Source organism: Heterodontus francisci, chromosome 37 (assembly GCF_036365525.1).
Source record: "Heterodontus francisci isolate sHetFra1 chromosome 37, sHetFra1.hap1, whole genome shotgun sequence".
Taxonomy (NCBI): Eukaryota; Metazoa; Chordata; class Chondrichthyes; order Heterodontiformes; family Heterodontidae; genus Heterodontus; species Heterodontus francisci.
In genome coordinates this window covers 30,353,095-30,374,980 of record NC_090407.1, presented here as the reverse complement: position 1 = coordinate 30,374,980, position 21,886 = coordinate 30,353,095, and positions in this window count along the sequence as shown.

Genomic DNA, 21,886 nt, shown 5'->3' with positions numbered 1-21,886 from the left:
GCTGCAGATGCTGGCATGTTTGGAGCTTTCAAAACTGAGATTGATAGATTTTATTTAAGTAAGGGTATCAAAGGATATGGAGGTAAGACAGGTAAATGAAGTTCAGGTGTAGAACAGCCTGGATCTAATTGAATGGTGGAGCAGGCTCAAGGGGCTGAATGGCCTATGCTTGTTCCTATATTGAGGGCAGGGTCAGCTTGTTGTGTTGTACCAAAAGTTGAACAACCTACTGACATTCCCAGTCAATATTCATGCACCAAGAATGACTACTTAGATGAGGTAGCAAAACTGGATGGAGCCTATGGAAATGCATTGGCATGAGTTAGCACCTTCAGGGGAGGAGGAGAGAAATGGGAGGAAAAGGAATAGTCAAAAGCTTTCAAGGGCAGTGGAGGAGCTTGCATCGTCGCTAGAAGTTTCCATCACATCCTGTGAGAATCCAAAGTAGTTTCAACACAAATCTGAATGCAAACCTGCACACCTTCCGCCCCACTGCAGAACCAAACAGCAGAAAACGCCTTTAAATTGTAGCTACAGTAGCTGGGAGCTTTGTTCTGACCTAATGTCAACAGAGGCAGATTTGAGAGTTTACACACTACTGATTGCGGTTCGAAACAGCTGCAAAGTGAGCGTCCCTCCATACTTCAAGCAAGAGTGCAGACAAGGCCTTTTGAAATGCATTGATAACCCAGTTCATGTTTGTGTGTATAAATAGCAGCAGGCTGAGCTCTTCAAGTCCGGTCTAATCTCTAGATACTGGCTGCGCTGTGCCCCGTTCAGTGACGACCGCTGGCTTGCACTCAGATGCACACTGTCAGTTTATCTTTCTGCCCCGTCGACCGACAATATGCTTTTCAACACCTCCAGCCTGTACTTTGATAATAACTTTAATTATTTTGCCAGCACATTCCTGAGTGAAAATATGTGACCGCTGAAAAACAACCAAGATGCTTGTTCGCATGTCTTAGGGAACAATGTGTGAATTTAAAAAAAGACACTGGATGGATTGAGGGGTGTGTGTGTGTGATTTTCTTTGTAACCCTGTGAGTGCTGGTACAATTTATTTAGTTGTTAATATCTTGGATGATCACTAGAACTACCTTTGCTCTGCCTGGCCAAGTTGGTGAGACTCCCACCTTCTAATTAAAAGGTTTAGGTTTGACTTTCAGACCAACAACCATAATCTAGACTGGCACTTCAGTGCAGTACTGACAGAGTACTGCATTGTTGGAGCTGCTGTGCTTTGGATGAGACATTAAACCCAGGCCTAGTCTGCCTGTTTAGGTGGACATTCAGTCTCCCATGTTGTTATTTGAAGAAGCATGTGGAGTTCTCCTGGTGTCTCCTGGCCTGACAATCCTCCTCAATAAACACCACCTAAAACAGATGAACAGCATCTAATGCTGTGTGTGGGATATTGTGGGTGCAAAATTGTTGCTATGTTTGCCTAAATCATAATGGTTTATGCACTTCCAAAGTAATTTTTATGTGACGTGCTTTGAGACATTTCAAAAAGACATGAATCATCTATCATGTCCTTTGAAATGACCCACATTATTTTATAGCTCACTTGTGATTGTTACTCCATATGTGATCTGTTATTTATTCCTTCCCCACTTCTTGATGGAAAATTGCTGGGTTAACTCATTTTCTAGAGCATTCTGTTGTGCCACAGGTTGGCTATGGAAAGCTCTGGGAGCAGATCTCCATTCCACATCCTTAGCCTGGGATTGACCCCTGCTTCAACATCCTCCCCTTTCCCAGTTTCAAGGTTCAGACAACACCCATTTTGCTACTGGTAATGGCACATTGACAACTCTCACAATTTCCAGCAATTTTTCATCTAAATAAGAATGGCTTATTAATCCCTGTGGAAGGCATCTTGTTCCCTTCTCCATCATTGCCAACACTGTGGTTTCACTCTTGATCCTATTTTTGGATGCTGTTTCACCTGTGTTGCCATCACTTAGTGGTTTTGACCAGTATGTAGGTTTGTCCACAAACTGCTGACTGCTCAAGGCCACCATTGTGAAGGAAGAGAATGCCCGCAGACTAGTTCTATGCTGAAGAAATACACTTCCTGCCAGGTGAGTACAGTTCACCATTTATACTGATCAAGAGGAGGTGAAGGAACAAATAATAATGGATATGTGCCTATAATGTGGAGTACCTTGCTGATATAAAGGAAGGAATACAGCAATGAAAGCACTAAACCTGATGCCCAATAGCTGGGTAAAAGCACTTCCTGGTATAGCATTAAGAGATACAAACCAGAAGGTTACTGCTTCTGCTGAATTACCTGGTCTCAATCAAGATAGCATTTAGGATCCAGCAATTTGCCTCAGGGCTTCGTAAAAGGAAAATCAGCCAGCATTTATACTCCTAATCACAACACAGTGATTCTTTCTGGAAACAAAAGGTTGGGTGGGGACAGCACCAGGCTTCGCTGAGAGGTCTCCAACCTCTGACTAGCATACTGACACCCACTTTCTAGACTCAGGCATGAAGAATTGTCACTTCGTTGGGTAAGATACAGGAGGGCTACCAATGCCCATGGAACTGTACTGAAACCTTCAGAAGAGGAAAAGGGGAAAGCAGGATAAAGGTTCTAAATCCTGTATGGTACATTATCAAGCAGTGAAAATCTTGGTAAACTGTTTACAATCCAATGTAATAGATCACTGCCAAAGCCTTTAGATAACATTGTATATTTTTTCTGTAGTTACTGATAAGAGGTTGAGTGCAATGTACTACAATCTAATGGATTAGATGAACAGCTGATGATTATCAACAATGTTTATACAATTAAAGAATTCTCCTTTTATTCAAGTAACGGTACAGTTAAGCAAGCTTGTGTGTTCCAGCAACCGCAAACATGAAAATCCATCCTATCAGGGTTGGGTACTGCAGTGGATCAGACACTTTGCACCTCTGGGACCTGGGTTCAAGTCCAACCCAACCTGATCAAATGAAAATATCCCCCGTCAACTGCCTGTAAGGATCCCACATGAAATAAGGTTGGGCAGTGCCAATCCAGTTCACAGCATTTCACAATATAAAACCTTAAGTTGGTGTGAGAAATGGAAAAATGGTACAGTTGGGAGTACTCTGCTGAGATTGGGGTTGAGGCACGTTGTTGGGACAGATTATAGGGAGCTTTATACAGCAGTTTATTGTGTTATATTTGCTCCATGAGTCTTTTAGAGGTTATTGGTCATTTGAGATTAATCACTGTCAGTGTAGGTTAAAGGAGGGTTGGTGATGGTCAGGGTCCCTGCCACATATTGGGTAACCAGGTACCCATGTGACAGGAGCTTCTATGGTGTGGATGATGGTGCAGCCTTGATCCAACACAGAGGGTACCTTGCCCGGGGGCTCAGTCCCAGTGCTGGGTACGTAAAATAGAGAGTCCTATTCTCCAACATTAACAGCCCTCACCTTAATCAACACAAATTTCACACAAAAGCAAACGCCATTAAAGTCACCCAAAACTTAACTGGTAACCTCACCTCTACACAGTTATCTAACGAGATGCTACTAGGACAAGAAAGTTTGTCGAATTAAGAAAAGTATGGGTGCATAAAATAAAGCCCAGTGTTTCCATATCACAGCAGAAATGTACAGAATAACAAAAAGAACTTGCATTAAGTAACAACTTTTACATAAAAAAAACCTTTCACGGCACTTCACAAAAGTGTAATTAGAAGAATCTGCATTCCTAGAACACATTTCATGACCTCAGGATATTCCAAAGGCCTTCAAAGCCAATGAATTTTGTTTATTTGAAGTGTACTCACTGTTGTAATATAGGAAAATGTGCGAGCAATTTGCACTCAGCAAGATCTTAGAAACAGCAATGAGATAAATGACCAATTAAACACTTTTCTGATTTTGGTTGAAGGATAAATATTGGCCAGGAAACCAGGGAGAACAGACTGCTCTTCTTTGAAATAATGCCATGGGATTTTTTTTTTGTCCACCTGAGAGGGCATATGGGGCTTCGCTTTAATGTCACATCCGAAAGATAGGACCTCCAACTGTGCAGCACTCCCTCAGTACTGTACTATAGTGTAAGCCTTGTGTTCAGGTCTCTGGAGTGGAGGCTGAACGCATGATCTTCTGACTCAAAGGTGGGCTAAAGCTGACAATTTAGGGGAGTAATTCCAAAGCTTGAAGCCTAGTGGGCTGAAGACAAGACCACCAATAGTCAGGCAAAGGGAACGAAGATGCACAGGAGGTCAGAGTCAGATGAACAGAGAGCTCTGATGGGTTGTATGACTGGAGGAGGTTATTGAAATATGGAGAAGCAAGGACATGACAGTATTTAAACACAATGTGACGGAAACCACACCTGCCAAAATGAGACATATTAATTTCATCGTATGGAACATTATTTTTGAACTGTTACTGGACTTGAAATAACTTGTTTAAAAAGACCACAACAGTGGCTGAAGACATGGCTGTACATTTGCATTCTAAAAGACAGACAATTGGTCAGATGGATTTTGTCAATAGTGATGATCAGGAAACATTGAATGTGTAAGAGCCAGCATTCCACCCCCTGCCCCCCCTTCCCCCGCCACTGAGAGTGTCTGGTAAGCTTGAAGGAATCCACAAATCTCGCAGGCAAGGCTGCTGTAAACAAGCAGCTAGTCACATGACTAACCTGCTGGCCAACCTGGCATTTTTTGAATTGTGCCTGGCACAGATCTGTTTTGGGAGGAGACTGCAAGTGAACTTCAAGAAGAGAGCACCTCTCTCTCTGTCTCTCTCTCTCTCTCAAGCAAAGTTCCAGAGACCCACAGAAGTAACTTAAGTCTCAAGACAGAAGACCAGTGAAACAAGTTTGAAAGTGTGTACTGGGCCCCAACAAGAACTGCAAGACTTAACTTCAATCAAAAAATTTACATCTAATCCAAAACCAGTAACTGAACTCCAGCTATTACTTCAAACCTTTCCCCTTCTTTCTCCTCCTCTGCCTCTATTTGCATGTGTGTTTATTGCGTATGCATGCTTGCATGGTTGCGGTGCGTATTTTTAGAAGTTTTAACTGAATTAGAGTTTTAAGGTGAATAAACTTACAACTTCCTTGTTTAAATCTGAGAAAACCTGTCTGGTTGATTTCTTTGTAATCACAATTAGAGAGCAGTGAGCAGGGGAACACTGTGAGCACTGAGGGAAGGTAAAAACACGGTGTTTTTAAAAATTAAATCCTGTTACAGCAAAACCAGGAAAAGGCTGAGGGGAGCCCTAGATCCCTTTCTCACCTGGTCAACAAGGATAGGAATTTTAAATTGCAGTTATGTGAGAGAGCGGGAGCAAATGGGGGTCAGCAAGGACTGGAATGATGGGCAGGCGGGACTTGATGTTGAATAGGATATGGGAGGCAAGCAGAATTTTTTTGAGCTGAGGTATATGGAGTGTGGAGGTAGGAGGCCGGCCATGAGAGCAGTTGAATAGTTGAGTTTGGAAGTAATAAAGACATTGATGAATGCAGAAAGAATGAAACAAGGAGGAGGAGATGTGTGATGTTACTGTAGTAAAAGTAGGTGGTCTTTGTAATGGAAAGACTATGGGCTCTGAGCTCAGCCCAAAGTTGAATAGGATGCCACGGTTGCCAACAGTCTGGTTCAAACTGGGACAATGTGCGGGGAGGAATATGGAATCATTGACAAGGGTAGGAGTTTGTGGTTGGGGGGGGCGGTCAAAGAAGGTGTTCAACAGAAGAAAATTGCAGCTCATGGATGAGGAATCTGACAACACAGAAGCAAAAAAGAGGCCAAGAGGCAGAGCTGGATGTCATTGTTAGAAAAGTTTTTTAGTATATAGACAAAGGCGTTCAAACACAGTGTTGACTTTTCTGGCAGATATTAGGACCCTGACATCGGGCACATATAGGGGAGCCAACCCGACCTACGATGACAGCAACCTTCCGGGAGGCAGCCTCTTAATTGACCTCTCCCGTGCGCACCATCCTAATAAGGACAGCGGATGGGTTCCCAAGGTGGAGGCCCAATCAGAGGGCCCATAGTAATGTCAGGCTGGCAGCCCCACTGGGAGATGCGATGCTGCCAAGGGCACCTCAACATGGAGGCGCTGTCGGTTGCCTGCAGAGAAGTCATCAAATAAATAGGCCTGAAGCCAGTAGGGCAATCGAAGTGGATTGGAAACGCTGCAACAGGAGTAGTGATGGATAAGGTTGTGGCCTTTAATCCCCTGCTGCCAGGAGGCCACCTCAATCGAGCTGGCAGCCTCCGCAATCAACAGAGAGTCGTCCCAACAGCAGGAAAATACTGCCGGCATCGCAAAATGGCCCCTAAATGGGGCCTTGATTGTCCTAATTGGCTATCCAGTTCCAAGTCAGCTGCAGGAAAGTGCTCTGGAGGCGGAAATGCATCAGGGAGCTTTCCTGATGCGAATGCCCTATTCCTCACCCCGGCTCCAAGCCAGTCACCAGAGGGCCAGGAAAATTCAGCCCACAGAGTCAAAAAAAATTTTGCAGATTTATTGAGTGCACTGTCTTTCCTAGTTCTATTTCTTCACAGGTCACAACATATAATTAAATGTTTACCCAGTGTTACGACCAAGGTGGGAGGAGTGCACTGTTTATTCTGGTCCTGCTTCTCCACAGGTCACAACATATTATTTTATATTTTCCCACTTATCGATACAATCATATACTCTATTTTCCCAGAATAGAACACACTAACCAGGTTTCTTTAACGAACAACAAATTTATCAGTTTATTATATAACAAACCTTAAATGTAATTAAGTAAAACATAAACACACAGATTTTAAATTTTAAAGTTCCCTTTTTACCTTAGCCTCTTCACTCTCACACACACATATACACTGGTTAACCAATAAAAGATAAAAGGGATTTTCATAAAGTCAGAGCTCTGTTACAGACAAAAATAACTTGGGCAGATTACTTGCTCATTTTTGAAGTAAACAGCAGATGAGATATGTTGTTCCAAAACTGGCATATAGTCTAACTTCTGAGTACAAGTAGGCAGGCCGCTGAGATCTTTTAGAACAGTTCTTTTCTGGCGGCATTGAGAATTAATTTTAGCAGGCTTTCTTCAGAGACAGGAAATGAGATGAACGGCGCAGTGGACTTCTCAGGGTCCTTCCTTGGGAGTTTCTGGAAAGCGAGCTGGGTTGTGGTCTTCTGTCCTTCCATGATACTTCAGCAGCTGACTTGACTTTATCTCACTCCAGAAGGTAAGCCACACACTGACGCACATCCAGAAAGCTTGTGAGTTTTTCTGCCCATCCCAGGTGCTCTCTGCTGCTACTGGGCTTGTCCAATCAAAGGGGTGCTTTTCACTTCTCTGCCCATTACCAGAGTTTCTGTTCTATCTTTAACCTGAGTCATGTGACAAACAGTAACATTGTTGCCAATCTGGCTCCCTCAGTGTCCTCTTGATGGCACTTTCCTTAAAAAAAAACTGGTCCAACATTTATTCAGCTTAACCGTAAATTCTTTTAAAAATATTTTTTAACAAAACAGAATCGCTTTCATAACACCAGTTACAGATGGGGTCAATCATATGCTCTATTCTTTATCCCAGAATAACATACACCAATCAGCTTTCTTTAATAAACAACAAAATTATCAGTTTATTACAAAACAAAACATTGAGGATCCGTTTGGCAGGCTTTCCAGGAGAAGTGCAGCATCAGTTTCTCTACTTCTTACATTTGATTCTAAGGAAGTTCTCAAATAAATAGAAGAGGGTGAGCTGATGGTGACTGATCTCTTGGCTGGCTTTCTCCAACTGCCTTCAAAACAGTTCATACCCCAACACACTGTCTAAAGCGAAACCAAAACAATATCTCAAGAGTCAAGCCTCCTGACCCCTATAAATCTTGACCTGTCACTTCTCTGTAAACATCTCCCCCAAGTCAAAAAGTCCCTGCTGGGTATTTATCTGAAGACAGGTTACTTGCAGCAAATGTGGTTTTCAAACAAGACCTCTCAGTGTCCTTTCAATGACCCCAGTGAAAAAAACACTTTTTCAGTTTTCCCAAATAAAACAATGTCCATAATTCTAAAATACATGAGTCCTCAAAAAAATACTTAACAAAAAGTACAGAAGCACCATCATAACAAACATCTTTAGTATCTCTAAAAAGTTTGTGCTGGAAGACAGTGTGATAAGAGACTAGACTGATGCACACCTGGATTGAACTATAAGTACTTGATAGGTCAAGATTTATGGGGGTCAGGAGAGGTCAGGCTAGAGCAAAAGGGATTAAATTGATTAAGGGATTAAAAGAGTGATTAAATGGCAACAGAGATGATGGGGCAAGGCAAAAGAGGGTCATAATGGGACAAGTAAAGAGGAGGTGTAAATGGCAACAGCAGAACCACTACCAGTAGCTGCTGTCAGAAAAAATTGAAGCTGTGGTTCTGATCTGAAAGTGTTAAACTCAATGTTGAGTCCGGAAGGCTGTAAAGTGTCTAATTGAAAGATGAAGTGCTATTCTTCGAGCTTCTGTTGAGCTTCAAAGGTTAAGAGATGGGACTTAATACTACAAACTCAGTGACTCAGAACACAGCCAAGCTGATGCGCAGCTTCTATAATTAGGAATTCTCGAGAATTTATTCCTAACCAACTTTGATCAATGTCAAAAATGTAATTATAAATAAGTAATTGTCTGAAATAACAAAACGTGTATATTTTTAAAATACAGTGAGAAAGATATGGTACTAGGAGAAGGCTGTCCTCTGAAATTGGATGCCCCCATTAAGCATAACCTCATGGTGTTTATAATTTCCTTTCTACATCCATTGGGATCTGTTCCAAACACCTGGCCCATTTTTAGTATCTCTAAATAGTTTGTGCTGGAAGACAGTGTGATAAGAGACTTGACTGACGCACACCTGGATTGAATTATCAAAAGCATCTATTTAGTTTAAACCCCTACCTCAGACTTGCTGTGTACATTCCTCAGCGGTAAACTTGCTGCTGAGTCTCAGTAGAACAAGGGGACACATGTTTAAACTGCTGAAAGGTCAGTGTTGGGCAAATATCAGGAAGAGTTCTTTCAGACAAAAGATGATCAACATTAGGACAGCTCTACGATGTGGCACAGTGGAGTTGAAAGCCTTAGATCGATTTGAGATTCAGTCACATGTCATCTTTGCTTCCTGGATGGACGTTAATGGATGGAAAATTGCTGGTGCTTTCATCTGTGGGCAAACATATCACTGATTTTCCAGTGATCTGCCTGCTGCTTGTGAGGCCTCACAGATTGTGTGGGGTCCTGGAGATTTCTGCCTTCACTCAGCTGACCTCAAGTGAGGTGGCAGTAGAGTGGCTGCAACTGGCTCCAATAACCGTGCAATAGAGAGGAGGGAGAAGGCCCAGCTAGGAACCCCCGATCGCTACCTGGTGATTCTCTGGCAACCCCCTACATATTCAGCTAAGACAAGGTGGGTCTCAGGTATTGTGGTATAGGTTCCAGACACTCACTGTCAGGTCTCATGCAGGAGTAGTGGCCACTTGGATGAGGTGTTGATGGGAAGCTGGCACCATAGGTAGATAAAGGAAGAATGTTGAAAAGAGAGAAAAGAATATCAACAATGGGGAAATACGGTGAGTATTCGATCTGAATAATACATTTTTTAAAACACAGACTGTGGAAGTAAGCTAACTTAATATCTTTTGCAAATGATTCTGAAGCTCACTTATATTTTTCTTCTCCCCTAATCTCCTCTTCTGAAGGCACAGCTTCTTGTTCAGGAAGAGTTTCACAGGAATCTGTGGACCTTATATATCAACCATTCTTTACATGTCAGCCAAAGAAAGCATCACATCTAAGCAAAATCCTGTACACAATCAATATCTGCATGCACAGTCCAGCTATTGAGGAGTGGGTGCGGGGTCAATGACTAGGGATCAGGAGTGAGGTGCTTGGTCAATTGCTCCTGTTCCTAGCCCAGGAGTCCAATATTAATACCCAACCACTTTGGCACCTGTGATCAGTTTATCCAGCATAGTCCCGGGATGGGATCTATTGAGAAGACCCTTGATAGCAACAAAGGAAATGCAGCCTGAACAGGGTTAAATGCCAGCAGCATATCACTAACTGCTTCAGTTGTAATTAATTGGCCCTGACGCACTTATACGAGAAATGTACCAGGTTTGCACGTCAAGTGACAATGGATAATAGAAACCCACACTGGACTGCAAGCTAAAGTATGGTAAATGGAGTATTATGTACTTTTAATATGTGATAGTTTTGAAATGCAGCCAAGATAAGCCTTACAAGTATAACCTCGATGCTTTTGAATTAATTATTTTGAGCTGTCACATAGAACATACATTGTGCGGGTCCAAGAAATTATAACACTGGAAGCAGGCAGCCAGCAAGCGTCTCTCACGGTATGTCAGCAATGTATGTGTCTGTTTTCATTCTTCTGCTAAATACCTTTAAGAAAATGACAATAGGGTCTACAATATGCAGCTATACAGTGTGCACTCAACCAGATCAAATATGAGCTCTGGCTCTCTTTTTTTTTACATAAGGAGGGACTTTCAGCTCCCACATTAAGGAAGTAATTGAAAGCTGATCTAATCTGCTCATTCCATTATGGATTTTGCCAAGTTCATCCAGTTTCGGCCAGCAGGGATCTGGGAATGGACACTTGAATGAATGGCTGGGAAATAGCAGCAAAAGCTCATCTGAGCTTAAATTTATTGCATAGGTCTTTACTCAGGGGTCTTTTGCTCGGAAAATAGAATCAGGAGCCCAACAGCAGTTGATTATGGCTTAAATAGGTGCAACAGCAACAACTTGCACCTTTAACATATAAAACATCCCAAGGCGTTTTATAGGAACAATCATCAAACAAAATTTGACACCGAGCTGCACAAGGAGATATTTGGCCAGATGACCAAAAGCTTACTCAAAGCCATAGGTTTTAAGGAGCACCTTAAAGGACAAGAAGAGGTAGAGCGGTGAAGAGGAATAGGGAGGGAATTCCAGACTTATGGCTGGGACTATTGAAGGCAAGGCTACCAATGGTGGAGTGATGAAAATCGGAAATGCGCAAGAGGCTAGAATTGGAGGAGCACAGAGATTTTGGACAGTTGCACAAGACATGCAATATTTTCTGGAGCAATTTAAACAGAATCCTTCTGATTAAATGGACTGGTGCACCAATGAAAGGTGCTACAGAGTGGCAGGCCACATTTTTTAGGTCTGCAAGCTCTGCCCACATTGAGGTCCTAGTTTCAACCAATTAATATGAGCAGGTGCTAAGAGAAGGCAAAAGATAATTGGGCAAAAATTTAAAGCTGCGAGGTTGCTCCACCTGATGGCATGGAGCCTGAGCCCACCATCTTGTGTCATACTGAGTCATACAGATTAGGAGGTCCCAAAGTCAGCTGATTTTAGCTGGAGCATCAGTACTAAATAGGCTTCAACACCCTAGTGGAGGTACTAAATCAGACAGAATTCTAATCCTGATCGTTATCCAGTGGCCACTGCTGGAAAATCTGTTTTGTGGATATTGGGCAAGGACGGGATGAAGCTTGATTGATGCCATCTATGGTTGACCAACTTGCCAATGTTCACTGAAGAATAATCACCTGGTTGAGATGCCAGAAGTTGGCTAGTGTCCATGGGATTATGCCCAGCACAGGTGAATGCCTTCAGAACAGTTGGGAAGAAAAATAGGGAAGAAGACATTTCAAGGATATTGTGGGTGATCCACTAATTTTGTACAGTTGTAGGGTCCATGGTTTTTAAGACCTGCGATTTGTATCAATTCATGAGTTCATATGTGAGAAAGTGATGAGAAAAACAGGAGAAATGAGGAAACATAACATGTTTTACACATACCTCTCTTTCACAATGCCCACATTGTAGCCAGAGGCCTGCTTGCACTTAAGAAATAATAAATAAAGCGGAGACTTAAAGAAGGGGTACCCACTTTGAGCATCAGACACTCCCAGATATAATATAGCACAGGTTAGAAGTAGAGTGAAGTGCCCCCTGCTTCAACGCAACAATGTGTTCTAGATAATAAAAACAGAAAATGAAGGAAATACTTAATAGATCAACGACCTGAAACGTTAACTGTGTTTTTCTCTCTATTAACAGATGCGGCCTGGAGTGCTGAATATTTCCAGCATTTTCTGTTTTTATTCCAGATTTGCAGAAGCCGCATTATTTTGCTTTTATAATGTGTCCGCCCTAGTCTCCAAAGAACACTTCATACTGCACCAGTGTAACACAAAAGTCCGAGTGTATCAGGCCTGTGTCCTCAGTACCTTGCTCTACGGCAGCGAGGCCTGGACAACGTATGCCAGCCAAGAGCGACGTCTCAATTCATTCCATCTTCGCTGCCTTCGGAGAATACTTGGCATCAGGTGGCAGGACTATATCTCCAACACAGAAGTCCTTGAAGCGGCCAACACCCCCAGCTTATACACACTACTGAGTCAGCGGCGCTTGAGATGGCTTGGCCATGTGAGCCGCATGGAAGATGGCAGGATCCCCAAAGACACATTGTACAGCGAGCTCGCCACTGGTATCAGACCCACCGGCCGTCCATGTCTCCGTTATAAAGACGTCTGCAAACGCGACATGAAATCGTGTGACATTGATCACAAGTCGTGGGAGTCAGTTGCCAGCATTCGCCAGAGCTGGCGGGCAGCCATAAAGACAGGGCTAAATTGTGGCGAGTCGAAGAGACTTAGTAGTTGGCAGGAAAAAAGACAGAGGCGCAAGGGGAGAGCCAACTGTGCAACAGCCCCAACAAACAAATTTCTCTGCAGCACCTGTGGAAGAGCCTGTCACTCCAGAATTGGCCTTTATAGCCACTCCAGGCGCTGCTTCACAAACCACTGACCACCTCCAGGCGCGTATCCATTGTCTCTCGAGATAAGGAGGCCCAAAAGAAAGAAGAAAGAAAGTGTATCATTTACCCATTTCCCTCACTGTGTGAAATTGTCCCAAGTCATGGAAAATTGAGACCATTTTGGACTAGGGACTAGATTAAAAGTGACCAAACTAATTTTTTATAAAGCATTATGGAAAGCAGACAATCGTGACTCTCACCCCATCAGTCTCAACTAGATTGAACCTAGTTCACAAAGGTAGATCACCTTGAGATTAAAATTAATAATGCAGTATGACTCTCTAGTAGGCAGATTTCACCAATCTCAGTCTGTAGGAGACAGGAGAGACAGTTAAAGTACATTCCCAAACTTTTCAAGCATATCCTTCAGGTGACTTGACCAGGGAGCGGCATTGACATGTCTATGAGCAATAGGCTGCACCACCCACCTTCTAGTCGCAGACATGTCAAGCCAGGGAGAGGAAGGCAGACAAAGAATAGATAGAAACAGCAAAGCTTATTTGTCCTGTCCTGTGATTATATGATCTGATAAATCATTAACTATACTGGTGTATTATTTTTGGCATTGATAATTCCAAAACCATGCTCTCTACGTTTTGAGTCATAATTGACAAAGTGATTCCAATAGCTAACAAAGTGAAGGCTGCTCTTGCACAGCACTCCCTGATGGTTCAGTGAATGAATGCACTGCCTCGTATGACACTCAGCTATGCAGACCAGAAAGGTCTGAGGTTTGATGACTTGTCCCTAGTGTGTTAGCTGATCTCAGCCAGTGCAGCACATGTGATGAAAGCACTCCTGCACTATGTAACAGAGATACCAGTCAGGGCCTCCACTCCTAATCACTACCCAGTGGCCCCTGCCGAAAAGTCGGTACAAGTGGGCATTGAATGAAGACAGGGAGCTAACTGGGCTGGGCTACCTTCTGCAGTAAGCCTTGCACATCAAGAAATGCCTTCGGGGGAGGAGGAGAGAAAAATATAAAAGGAATCATAATGCACTTCTCTCAGTGAAGCAAATCAGTACACACAGAACTCGGAGTTCAATTCCAAGGTCAGCTTCACGAAACTAGCACGGAAATGATCAAACTGCACTGTGCCCTTCAACCTTCCCGGTGTGCAGCTATTACCAGCTCTGATTGCATGTCAGACTCATTTGATGAGACATTAAGGTGTAGATTTATGATGACGTGTAGGAGGTTTCTCAATGTGCAAACAGTGGATTTGGTAATTGGAAATAGGACTTTAGAATCTAATTTCTCAGACCTTTACTTTATATCTAACGATGAGTCAAAATGGGTTTCAAGGTCATATTGGAGGTAATACTTTAAATGTAGAGCACTTCCGACAATTAACTTTTATTGTTCAGCCTTCTAATTTTCTTACCTTCACACATGATGCCACTGACTGGAGTGTGACTCCTCAGGTGCTGACCATCTTTTAGTATTGCAACTTAAATGTGTGATTAAACAATGAGCTTTGGGCAGCCTTTCAATCATGGAGATTGTCACAGCTAAACACAATATTGTCCTCATCCCAGCTGAATTTTCCACTTCTTAACCCAGGTGCAATGGTGCCACCCCAGCAGCTAGTTCGGCCAGGAGTTCAACTTGGAGCTGTCTTTGTCTGTGTGGCTTAGTTCCACACCTGGCATTGCCCAACTTAGCCTTCAGGGGAAATCCTCGTGCATAATGTTGACAGGATATTGATTCTTCAGTATGAGGAAGCTGAACTAAGAGCAGGTCTGATACAGTCATTAATATGCAGTGCATCAGATTCAGGCACATATTTGGGGTGGCACAGTGGCGCAGTGGTTAGCACCACAGCCTCACAGCTCCAGCAACCCGGGTTCAGTTCTGGGTACTGCCTGCGCGGAGTTTGCAAGTTCTCCCTGTGTCTGCGTGGGTTTCTGCCGGGTGCTCCGGATTCCTCCCACAGCCAAAGACTTGCACGTTGATAGGTAAATTGGCCATTGTAAATTGCCCCTAGTGTAGGTAGGACAATGGTGGGGATGTGGTATGGGATTAATGTAGGATTACTATAAATGGGTGGTTGTTGGTCAGCACAGACCCAGTGGGCCAAAGGGCCTGTTTCAGTGCTGTATCCCTAAACTAAACATATCTTAATTCAGCTCTGTTACACTGGGAAGCTTGTAACTTTTCAAAACAGCTGCTACTAATGTGTCATTTGTAGAGGTGTTCAAACAAAAATATTCAACAAACTGAATTTTGTGGGCCTAGGGTTTTGGGAAAAGCTATTGCATTATGGATGGATAAATCTTAAATCAGAACACCGAGATTTGTCAGGATCATCAAGGATTTAAACTTTCCGGCGGTGAAATGTAACAGCTTCGGCTCGCTGGCATGAATTGGACAAAAGGAACAATACCTACACCAGAACAGGTGGATCTGTTTAAATGGTTACGACCAGGTGAGAAGGGGTCTACGGTTCTCTCTCAGCCTTTGCCTGGTTTAACCGTAACAGGGTTTAATTTTTTAAGGCACAGTGTGTTCAGCTCCCCCTCAGTGAATCCTGGTTCACTGCTTTCCAATTGTAAGGCAAAGAAATCATACAGGTTTCCTCAGATTTACACAAGAAAGGTGGAAGTTTATTCATCTTAAACTCTAATTCGGTTAACAACTACGAGTACGTGACGTGACCATGCTAACATGCATACGTGATAAACACACACGCAGATAGAGACAGAAAAAGTAGAAGGAATGAAGGGGAAAAGTTTGAGGCAATATCTGGTAATTACTTACAGTCCTTTAAGTTCAATGTGGAGTCTTTGTTTGCGGTGAGTCTTGCTGTTCGTTGGGGCCCAGTGCATGCATCAATTTGTTTTGAAGTAGGAGTCTTCTCTCTTGAGGTTTAAGCGACTTCAGTGGGTCCAGAGGCTTGTGAGAAAGCAAGAGAGAGCCAGCCAGGAGAGAGGCTGTCTTGTTCCAAGTTCAGTTACAATCTGCAGGTTGAATTCAAACTATCCTGTATCTCGTTCAAAAAGCCTGGACCAGCTGATTAGTCACGTGACCAACTGGCTTAATCACTCCTGCATTTGTGGATTCCAAAGCTCTCAGTTGGGGGGTGTAGTGCTGTCTCGTACCCCAACAAGATGTGGATCACCATTGTCCAGCCCAATCTCTGTGAATTGAATCAGTGAGCAATTCTTCTGTCTCTCCAAGCACTGTCTCTTAGCAAATGCCCTCCAGCCAAGTGTCAGGTGATCTCTTTTTAAACAAGTCATTTCTTCACTCCAGCAACAGTTTAAAATTAATGTTCATTTCACGAAATTAATATTATAGAATCATAGAAAGTTTAAGGCACAGAAAGAGGCCACATGGCCCAGCGTCTCTGTGCTGGCTGAAAAACCATCCAGCTATTCTAGTCTCACCTTCCATAGCCCTGGTCCACAGCCCTGCAAATTACGGCACTTGAGGTGCATATCCAGACTCCTTTTGAATGAGTTGAGGGTCTCTGCCTCAACTACCCTTTCAGGCAGTGAGTTCCAGACCCCCACCACCCTCTGGGTGAAAAGGTTTTTCCTCATCCCCCCTCTAATTTTTCTGCCAATCACTTTAAATCTATGCCCCCTCATCACTGACCTCTCTGCTAAGGTGAATCGACCCTTCACCTCCACTCTATCCAGGCCCCTCAACATTTTGTACATTTCAATCAGATCTCCCCTCAGCCTTCTCTGTTCCAAGAAGAACAACCCCAGCGTATCCAATCTTTCCTCATAGTTGCATTTTTCCAGTCCTGGCAACATCCTCATAAATCTCCTTTGTACCCTCTCTAGTGCAATTACATCCTTTCAGTAATGAGGTGACCAGAACTGCACACAGTACTCAAGTTGTGGCCTAACCAATGAGTTATACAGTTCCAGCATAACTTCCCTGCTCTTCTATTCCATACCTTGGCTAGTAAAGAAAAGGATTACATATGCCTTCTTAACCACCTTATCGACCTGTCCTGCTATCTTCAGGGATCTGTGGACATTCACTCCAAGGTCCCTTATTTCCTCTACCTTTCTCAGTATTTCCCCATTAATTGTGTATTGCTTTGCCTTGTTTAACCTCCCCAAATGCATCACCTCACACTTCTCCAACTTGAATTCCATTTGCCACTTTTCTGCCCATCTGACCAGATGATCAATATCTTCCTGCAGCCGGCAGCTACCCTCCTTGCTATCTGCCACATGGCCAATCTTTGTATCGTCTGCAAACTTCTTGATCATGCCCCCTACATTTACGTCCAAATTGTCTATATACAACACAAAAAGCAGGGGACCCAGTACTGATCCCTGCGGAATGCCACTGGAAACAACCCTCCAGTTGCTAAAAGAGCCCTCAATAATTACCCTTTGTTTCCTGCCACTGAGCCAATTTTGTATCCACCTTTCTGCATTTCCCTAGATCCCATGGGATTTTTTTTTTAACTGTCTGCCATGTGGGACCTTGTCAAAAGCCTTGCTAAAATCCATGTAGACCACATCAACTGCACTACCCCATCTGCCTTCCTTGTTACTTCTTCAAAAAATTTGATCAACTTGGTCAAACAAGATCTTCCCTTAACAAATCCATACTGACTATCCTTGATTAATCTGTGCCTTTCTAAGTGACAGTTTATCCTGTCTCTCAGAATAGATTCCAATAATTTGTCCACTACTGAGGTTAGACTAACTGGCCTGTAATTATTCGGTCTATCCTTTGCTTCCTTTTTAAACAGAGTTACAACGTTAGCAATTCTCCAATCCTCCGGCACCACACCTGTATCCAGTGAGGACTGGAAAATGATGGTCAGACCTTCTGCGATTTCCTCTTTTGCTTCTTTTAACAGCCTAGGATACATTTCATCTGGCCCTGGTGATATATCAACTTTCTAGGATGCTAACCCCATTTCCATACTTCCTCTCTCTCTATGTTTATCATATCCAATACTTCACACTCTTCCTCCTTAATTACAATATCTGTATCATCCCCCTCTTTTGTGAAGATAGACGCAAAGTATTCATTCAGAACCATACCAATATCTTCCGCTCCTACACATAGGTTACCTTTTTGGTCTTTTATGGGCCCTACTCTCTCCTTAGTTATCCTCTTACTCTTAATGTATAGATAAAACATCTTCGCGTTCACCTTGATTTTGCTTGCCAATATTCTTTCATGCCCTCTCTTTGCTTTCCTAATTTCCTTTTTGATTTCACCCCTCCACTTTCTATACTCCTCTAGGCTTTCTGTAATACTGAGTTCTTGTTGTCGGACATAAGCTTTCCTTTTCTGCCTTATCTTATTTTGTAGCTCCTTGACATCCATAGGACTCTAGATTTGGCCGCCTCACCCTTTTTTTTTATGGGAACATGTTTACCCTGAATCTCCCCTTTGAATGCCACCCACTGTTCTGACACTGATTTACCTTCAAGTAGCTGTTCCCAGTCCACTTTCGCTAAATCACTCCTCAGTTTAGTAAAATTGGCCTTGCCCCAATTGAGAACTCTAACTCCTGTTCTATCTCTGTCCTTTTCCATAATTATGTTAAAACTGACTGAATTATGATCACTACCACCAAAATGCTCTCCCACTGCCACTCCTTCCACCTGCCCATCTTCATTTCCTAAAACTAAGTCTAAAACTGCACCCTCTCTTGTTGGACTTGCTACATACTGGGCAAAAATGTTCTCCTGAATACACCTCAAGAATTCTGCTCCCTCAATTCCTTTTACACTAAAACTAGCCCAGTTAATATTGGGGTAGTTAAAATCCCCTGCTATTACTACCCTATTGTTCTTGCACCGCTCAGAGATTTGCCTACATATCTGCTCTTCTATCTCCCTCTGACTGTTTGGGGGTCTATAGTACACTCCCAGCAGTGTGGTTGCCCCTTTTTTGTTCCTTAGCTCAATCCATATGGCCTCATTTGTTGAACCTTCCAAAATATCATCCCTACTCACAGCTGTAATAGTTTCTTTGACCAAAATTGCCACTCCCCCTCCTTTCTTATCTCCCTCCCTATCGTGTCTGAAAACCCTGTAATCAGGAACATTCAGCTGCCATTCCTGTCCTTCCTTAAGCCATGTGTCTGTAATAGCTATGATATCATACTGCCATGTGTCTATCTGTGCCCTCAGCTCATCTGCTTTATTTTCTATAATCCTTGCATTGAAATAGATCCCCTTGAGCACTGCCAAACTCTTTTTATTATTTTCTAACCCTCGTTTCCTCTGTCTTCCAGACTCATCCATTAATTTTCCGCCTTCCATTTTAATTTCTGATTTTGTCCCAGCCCCCTGCCAAACTAGTTTAAACCCTCCCCAACAGCACTAGCAAAACATCCCGCAATGAACTCAGTCCCGGCTCTGTTCTGATTTCAATCAGTCCCATTCTTGGCAGGTGGGGGATCATGACAAAATTATTTATTTAATTTCAAAAGGCATGTTGCAGATACCTGCAGTGCACCCCCAGGCAGTTCACCAGTGCAATGGATTTACATTTCAAGCCACTGTATTGCGGGCAACAGCTCTCAAGTAGGTCTTGGGATGGGTGGGTCCGGACCAAGGAACTTCGGCGCTTCTGCTCCTCCCAGCTCCACACTCAGGTCATTTTATGTTTAGCAGTTGCCCTTTTGGTGCCAGCCTTCAGCAGTACCATTCAGTGTCACTGGTTTGGTCACATGTAGACTTTGTTATCCTGAACACAGCTGGTCAAGGCTGTCCAATTTCGGCAAGAGGTTCTGAAACAGGCATTAGGTCCCCTATTTGCATATGCAAAGGAACTTACGCCTGCTTCATGAGCAGACACTGAATGAACAAACTTCTAGGCCCATATATTGCCCATCATTCTTCATGCTACACTGCTAAGTGGTCCACAAAGAAGAAACCTTGGACACTCTACATGATGTACCTCCATTTTGGTGAGATACCAGAGGGTGGGCTTTACTTGTTGAATCATATCCCAGTAAAAGTCAGTGCCTTCAGGAGAGTAAAAAAACAGTTAAAAAATCAGGAGATTTTCTTAAAATCATAACCCTGTAAGAATTGGGTCTGTAAAAGGTTGCTGGTGGTGACATTAGCTCTTCAATTTAGACCAATTGAAATAGATCACAGGAAATCTGGATGTGGAGCACTCCTTATCAGAATTATCCGAAAGTGGAGTTTCTATTCCCCAGAGTAGATCTGTGGTGCCTTGTGAATATCTTTTGGCAATGCCATTATCCTGTCCCAAGATATCAACATACACTGCATTCTAGCAGTTAAAAAAAAATGCAAGGGGATGTATTGGGATCAGAATACAGTATATTCGATTACTTTTTGAGCAATAGAATATGTGATTAAAACACACTGCAAATTTCAGATATGTCTTTGTTAATTCCCTTCGGTTTACTCCTGATATTCTTTTGTAACTTTCTGATTCAACACGGTGGAGATCCCAAGCCAGTAACTTGCCCATATGGAGCATTCATCGCATGTGGGCCTGGTCAGTGACTGTTGGCAGGTATTGCACTGTAGAGGACATCATAGTGGAGTTTGTTCCTATCTGTACCTGCAAATTTTCCCAGTAGAGGTCACTGAATCGCAATCAGGAGTAGAAATATGGCTGATTTTATCCCCCCACCTAAGCCTAAGGGTGCTTATGCCAATCGTAGGTTCAGCTATCCTCGTAATAAGCTTACTTTGCACAGACCAAGGATTAAACTAGCGACCTTTTTTAAACTACAAAGCTGAGGACTACATTGGACAATGCCCTTACCTGATGAGCCACCAAGAGAGGTCAGTCACTGCATGTAAAGGGTGAATGAAAATCTCAAATCAACGCCATTGCACATGTACGCATGCTACTTCCTCTTAACACAGCCATAAAATGGCAGTCAGACTTGCTTGGCTGCGGCTCACCCTTTCAAATTGACTCAAATGGTCCCAGAAAATAAAGGGCGTAGCAAGGGCAACCACAGCCAATGAATAAAAGGCCGTTTGGAATCAGGATTTGGTTTGTAAAATGCTTAAACACTCATTAAATAATTATACCCACAGACAGATGGTATACCTGGCAGCTGAACATGTTTATTCCTGGGTGACTCAAGCCACAGAGGGCAGCAAAATGTGAATTGGACATGTTCTTGCTGCATTCCATTGGCTTTTTGTTTTATCTCTCTCGGCTAATTTATAGCTTCAATTTTTCTTGAGATGTTGCCAAATGCCAGGTTTTTTTCACTTTCAGGGAGTGGAGAATATACTGTCGCTGAACTCTGCAAGGCTTTAGTTAAAGTGACATAGCAAGTAAGAGTTAGTGAGCACTCAGCATTATACCAATCACTTAGACCGATGCTTATTCAGTAATCCCCTCCCACCAAATACACACAAACTTTTTAATTTATCAATCTCAACTATGTTGGAGGATTGACATGATTTGGACTAGTTCCAGGATAATTAGATCCATTTTAGACATCCCAAAATTTAGCCAAGGTATCAGCCTTGGCTCAGTGATAGAACTCTCACCTGTGAGTTAGAAGACCATGGCTCAACTCCACTTTCCAAAGACTTGAGAACATAACGCAGGCTAACACTTCAGTGCAGTATTGAGGGAGTGCTGCACTGTTTGAGGTGGCGTCTTTCAAATGAGACATTAAACTAAAGCCTCTTCTGCCCTCTCAGGTGGGTGTAAAAGATCTCATGACACTATTTGAAGAACAGCAGAGAGTTGCTCCAGTGTTCTAGCCAATAGTTATTCCTCACCATATCACTAAATCAGATTTTCTGATTATGAACCTCATTGATGTTTGTGGGGCCTTGCTGTGCGCAAAGTGGCTGCTGCATTTCCTGATATTACAACAGAACCTGCACTTAATTGGCTGTAAAGAACTTTGGCACATCCTGAGATTGTGAAAGGTTCTATATAAATGCAAGTCCTTTCCTTTAGATGGGCCTCTCCCTTTAAGGAAAAAATGGCAGCAGGTTAACACAATGCATCCTGCTATGGAGTGCACATCCCTAATGTCCTTGCACCACTGAGTCGTTC